This window comes from Taudactylus pleione, unplaced genomic scaffold, assembly GCF_031769625.1.
Source record: "Taudactylus pleione unplaced genomic scaffold, aTauple2 ptg000117l, whole genome shotgun sequence".
In the NCBI taxonomy this organism is placed as follows: Eukaryota; Metazoa; Chordata; class Amphibia; order Anura; family Myobatrachidae; genus Taudactylus; species Taudactylus pleione.
Genome location: NW_028284519.1, coordinates 1,116,101 through 1,122,947, shown reverse-complemented (window position 1 = coordinate 1,122,947; position 6,847 = coordinate 1,116,101).

Genomic DNA, 6,847 nt, shown 5'->3' with positions numbered 1-6,847 from the left:
TAGCCGCTCTAACTTCTTTAACAGAGTGTCGACTATGTACAAAAACTAGTTGATGAGTTGTGAGAAGTTGAGGGAATATCAATTGGAGTCTATCCGCCATAATTTTGTCCAATAATTTAATGTCAGTGTTTAATAGCGTAATGGGACGATATTATTCTAATAATTAAGGGTCACGCTGAGGCTTGGGGAGTAATATGGTATGGGCCGAATTAAAGTATGGGAATGGAGTTTTTTTGATTTATATTTTTAATAAAAAGCTCAACCAAAGTGGGAACTATGGGCCTGATTCAGACCCACTTGCGAGCGGCTGTCCGCTCGCAAGTGGGTCGATGTTCTGGACTGAGCATGCGCACGACGGAGGGAGCTCCGTCGTGCGCATGCGCCAGACGCGACGAGCGAAGGAAAGTCCTTCGCTCGTTGTGTCTGATCAAAGGGGGCGTGCTGTCGATGTTGATTGACAGCACGCCCCTTTTGGTAGGCGTGCCGGGAGCGTGCCTCCCTGACGGGGGCGTTCCCACGGGAACGCCTCCCGTCAGAAGCCGGCCCACTGACATCACTAGTGATGTCAGTGGGAGTGATTTTGGCTCTGATAGAGCCAAAATCACTCCGGAGCTTGCGGTTGAAAACCTCAACCGCAGGCTCCGGCTCGCAGTTTCGATGGTCGCGATGGTCTCGACCATCGCGGCCATCAAAATGCACGCTCGTATAGCCTGTGGGTGGTGACCCACAGCTATACGAGCGTCCAGGAGGACGCTCCATTTTCATGGAGGCCGGCCCTCATTCAGAGCGTGCGCTCTGCTCAGAGCGTACGGCTCTGAATGAGGGCCAATATTTGTCTGTAATATTTTGTAATATTCATTAGAAAATCCATCCGGACCAGGAGATTTACACAAGTGTAGTTTTGATATTGCTGCTACAGCTTCTTCAAGTGTGATAGTCATTACAAGGAAATCCGACTGCTCATCTGAAAGCAGTGGAACATTAGCATCTTGCATTAATTTATCATGTTTAGCCTGATCAAGGAGAATCAGAATATAAACTGGTATAGTAAGACTCGAAATATTTTAAGATCTCAGATGATTCTACTGTAATATCACCAGTTTGTGGGTTTTTAATAGCAGTACAGGTTGAGTCTCCCATATCCAAATATTCCGAAATACGAAATATTCCAAACTACGGAATTTTTTTGACATGACTGAGATAATGAAACCTTTGATTTTTGATGGTTCAATGTACACAAACTTTGTCTAAGCCACAAATTATTAAAATGATTGTATAAAATTACCTTCAGGCTGTGTGTATAAGGTGTATATGAAACATAAATGAATTTAATTTCTGTACACAAACTTTGTTTGAACCACAAAATTATTGAAAATATTGTATAAATTACCTGCAGGCTGTGTGTATAAGGTGTATATAACACATAGATGCATTCTGTGTGTATATTTGGGTCCTATTCCCAAGATATTTCATTATGTTATGCAATTATTCCAAAATACGGAATATTCTGTTATCCAAAATACCCCTGGTCCCAAGCATTTTGGATATGGGAGACTCAACCTGTAATAAAGCGTCGGAATGTCCCCTTTTTGGCCATTGTGGATAACAATTTACCGTTTTGTTCCCCCATTTAAAATATTTATGTTTAGAAAATATGAAATCACGTTTGGCTTGAGATAGCAGGAAATCCTTTAAAGCCTGTCTAGCCTGTATATAGAAATTCAAGAAATCCTCTGAAGGGTCAGGCGACCCTGTAACGTTCTTTTTAAATCTTCAGATAAAGTCTTATATCGGGCATTTTTTTGTTTAGCTACAAATTCAATTATATATCCCCTGAGTACCGCTTTAGATGCGCTCCAGAATAATGTGGGTGTATTCCACGCTTCAATATTGTCATCTAAATAGTTTGTCCATTGCTCAACAAGAAAATCATAAAATTCTTTAGAATGATATAAATAACTTGGAAAACGCTATATTTTCGTCCCACCCGACCGAATCAATCTAGTTAAAAACAGAGAAATTGGAGCATGGTATGACACCTATCCGTCTTATGTACTTGAGTAACCAGGGAATCACTAATTAAAATGTTATCTCTACGGGACAAATAATGGTGAACCCCTGAAAAAAAAGTAAATGTCTTATCTTATGGATTCAAAATCGCCAAATATCCGTAAGCTGTAAAGTGGGTTTGAGAAATTGTATTTGCTTCCAGGAAGAGCCTGGGGATCTGGGTACCGGTTGTCTATCTAGAAGGAGAGCACTACTGGAATTGAAGTCACCTCCCACTATAAGAGGGAAATTAGAACGTTGTGCTAGTATACAGTATGTTTAATATTTTGTAAAAATTCAGTTGTTTCATTATTTGGGGCATAGATGTTGACTAGTGTAGAGTTAGCTCCCCAAATTTCTACATCCAAAATCACATAGCGACCGTTAGGATCAATTACTGATTGCAGAATGGTATATTGTAAATCTTTGTGAAATATTATAGCAACCCCACGAGACTTCCTTTCAAAATCTGCTGAGATACATTGCCCTTACCAAGGTGCCTTAGGTGTAGATTCACTGTTTAATTCCCAATGTGTGTCTTGTAGAAACAGAATTTGAGGCTTAAAACGTTTTAAATGGGAAACCACCCTCTTTCTTTTAACTGGAGAGTTCAAACCGCCAACATTCCATGATATCAACTTAAAATATGCGCCTATGGAGGGCGTAGTTACAGAATTTAATAATATCTGGGTATCAACCAATACCTGTATGAGGGTATGGGTAAACTAAGAAGACAAATTTCTGAATTACCAACCCCCCATCCCAGCAAGTGGGGAGATTCAGGCAAAGGGAAACAACAAATCCTGGATACCTATTCAAAGGAGAGAGAGACGTGAGCACTACAATCAACATTAAACATACACAGAATAATACACATTGCTACAAACCACATTTTCTTAATTTTCCCAACTATTTAGAAACCTGAACGAGCGCCATTTTAAGTAATGGCAATCTCAATTCTTAAACAAATACAAAAGAAAGAAATTACCTAATTCACCTAGGTGACTCATTAGTGAGAATCGTAACCAGTAAGCATAGTTTATTACATTATGAAACAGTTGAGAGCATTCAGCGATGAGGCAAACCCCCCTGGCGCAACAGTTGCTTGACATGCGTGTTTGCTTGACCAGGGTCAGTAAATATCAATGTACGCCCAGTTTGGCTGGGTATATAAGAGCAAATCTAGTATTATTGTCATGGAGTAATTTACTTATATTTGAGAATTCTTTTCGCTCTTGGGACACACAAGCTGTAAAATCCTGAAAAATTACTATATGTGTTCCAGCAATCAACAACTGTGGTAATTTACGGTAGACACGTAAAACTTGCTCTTTCATACGAAAATCTAAAAATTTTGCAATAACCGGTCTAGATCTCCCAGTAGCTTCAGAACGATCAGGACCAACGCGATTGGGCCTGTTCGATGCGTGGGAGTAGTGAGGAGCCCGAAAAATTCAGAGCTCCTATAATATCATTGGAAAGAAAATCCGATAGTTGAGAGTCTCTAATAATTTCAGGAATTCCTAGAAACCTGAGATTACTTCTTCTGTATCCGTTCTTTAAATCATCTATTTTGGCTTGTAATGCCTGAATAGAACTGGCCTGGTCATCTGAGGAGCCCTGGAGAGTAACTATCTGATCCTCTGTATCACTGACTCTCTGTTCCATAGAAGCCAATCTAGAAGAGTTATTCTCAATTTTAGCCAAAGCCGTGTCAAATGCTTTGGATATTCTCAATTTTTTGGTCAATCTGCGGCATAATAATTTTAGAGATCTCACGTGCCATATTAGTAGCTGAGGAAGGGTCAGAATAAGTTGCATTGCCCTGAGTATCCACTTAAGAAATATTTGGTGACGGAGGGGAAGGGGGGGAAGGGAGATTTTATTTCCCAGCCGTTTTACCAGATCTACTCATTCTAGGTGCTACAGTGGATTGAGAAGCTTTATTAGATGAATTTTTTTGGACGTATCTGTCCATACCCAGCCCTATTCTTCTCAGTTATAAAGAAGGCCGAATCCAAGTAAATATAACGCTCCTTTTCAGAAAATTTTGATTACAGTTTACAGCAGTGTTGACTAACCTTGACACTCCAGCTGTTGTGGAACTATATATCCCAGCATGCCCTGCCACAGTTTTAGCATGCCCTAATAGCAAAACTGTAGCAGTGCATGCTGGGTTATGTAGTTCCATAACAGCTGGAGTGTCAAGGTTAGCCAACACTGGTTTACAGTATTCACATAAATGGTGTGTAGTCACCTAAGCTTTGTAAACTACATTTTCAAAATATTTGTCAGCATATATAATAATCAGAAGACCATAGAGATTTAGGCCCTCATTCAGACCCGGACGCAAGTGGCCGTTCGTACGTTCGGCGTACGTTAAAAAATATGGAAATTCAAGCACTCGCTCGTATTTTCGAACGCAGCCAAACATCCTCCCCAAACTCAAGCGACCCCTCCTCTAACTAACGAGCGTGCCAAATAGCGAGCGTACATCCCCGAAGTGGCTTGAAGGGAACGCACGCACAAGTACAACCCGGAAGTGGGACTGTCAGATTTCGATTAACTGCTCGTTTATTCTGCCTACCTCCCTCAATCGTATCCTGCCAATCAATATATCAATTAGCTTAATTTTTTTTTTTTTTTTAACACAATGCAATAAACTTTATTCTTGTCCGTGTTTGTGTTTACCCGCAGAATACGTACGGCTTAAACATTCGCTTTTATTTGTCAAAATACATGTTAGCCCCAATTAAACAATTGTTCTATTTGTTTTTCTACCCGCATATTTCCCGGGGTTAATTTCTTTATTTAAATTTGCTTACGCATGTCACTGCATCAAGCCTATCATAACTCTCAAGAGATTTCTGGCCCTGTCGAACACATGACTCATACACTAACCAATAGAATTGGTCCGGTTACTGCTGATTTCACCATACACATATCACACCTGTCGGAATTTGTTTATTGGCCTTGTATTTTTGGGCTACACCATTTTGGGGGGATGGGTTTTAATGGTGTAATTATGCTTTGTTTCAAAATATTTGTATTGTTGGTTTGTTTGTTTTGGCTTGTTTTTTAATGTGGTTTCATTATTGTTGTATTAATCCCCACACTTTTCTCACCCACAGAGGAACAGAGGCATAGGGCTGAATTAGCCGCCTGTGTGGCCCGTATGCGGGACAATATAATCGGTCTGCTGGTGGTCCTTGACCATATGTCGGTCCTCCTTAGGGACTAGTTTTTTTTTGGGGGTTGCTATATTTAAATAAATTAATATTTTCAAAGTAACGTTCTGTCTCATTCGTTATTTCAAAATCAGAGATTGTTTACCCTGACATAAGTAGACTCTTCCTGCAAGGATTTGCAATTTTTGGCAATAAGATTGTGTGTTGTATTTTTATGTAAAACAGGCACAAGTAGCACCTAACAGTAACAATCTCATTTCCCCTTTTTGGTGTAGTCACAATTAGATATTACTACATGTTACAGGTTCCTAGTTGGGGTGCAAGCTGCTTAGGCCGATATTACGAAGCCAAATGGTTGTACAGGATTCCTTTGGGTGTTGGTTTGGACCCTGAAAACATATTACATTTTAGCTCAACTTGCGTCATTGCTGGATTACCCCTTAGGCAAATGTAACGTGTGTGAACCTGGTTACACTTGCTTGTAACGTTGAAAAAAAGGTACAAAATTTCACTCTCAAGACATTTATTCACAACATAACTCCAAAATCAAAGTGGTCACTCACAAACAAAACACACAGTGATAATCACAAATACAACACATACCAAAAAAAAAAAAAAAAAAACACAACAGATCAAGAACTGGTTGACGAAGGACCATGCCAACATGATTCCACAAATATGGCGTTGCAATATGGGTTCCATAATATATCCCCAAATTTTCCACATACAGGTTTTTTAAGGGTAGCAGGAAGTAGTCATCGTTGGAGTGCCAAAGATTATGGAAAAAAACAGAAGATGGAGAAAATAAAAACAATTAATTAGATGTTCTCAAACAAACCGTCCCACATTGGGTATAAACACTGTTGTTTTGCCAATAATTACGTAAAATATCTGGCCACCACATCATCGCGTATGGCCCCCCCACATACTGACCTCCGACCAACCTCGGGGGGGCCATCCTCAGGCAAGGCATCCTCTGGCTGCATTGGGACACCACTCCTTATGGCGATGTTGTGAAATATCCCACACAGGACCACAATTTTCGAAACCATATCCGGCAAATACATGAGCTCGCCACCAGAGCAGTGGAGGCATCTGAATCGGCCTTTTAAAAGGCCGATACAGCGCTCCACCACTTGCCTGGTGGCTGTAAGTGTGGCATTAAACTCACTTTGTGGCCCTGGTGTGGGAGCCAAATAAGGAGTGAGCAGCCAGGGCGTGCAAGGGTAGCCACTGTCTCCTGTGAAAAAGAATAGACAACATCAGGATCACTCTGTATGAAGCTTAACATTGTTATGTACTAAAGGTCTCCACTTACCCAGAAGCCACGCATCACCAGCTTGTAGGTTGGTTCATTTGTGCCATTTCCCTGATTGCCGGATGACGAAGGAGTCATTTGCACTTCCTGGTAATTTTGCATTCAGGGACAGGATCTGGAGGGAGGCATCACATACCACCATTACATTCAGGGAGTGATAGTGTTTCCGGTTTCTAAATATTGGCTCCAGCCGTGCTGGAGGCTGAAGTGAGTACCATCCACAACCCCTATGATGTGTGGGAAGCCAGCTATTTGGTAAAAATTGGCCTTGGCCACACTAAGGGCACCCATA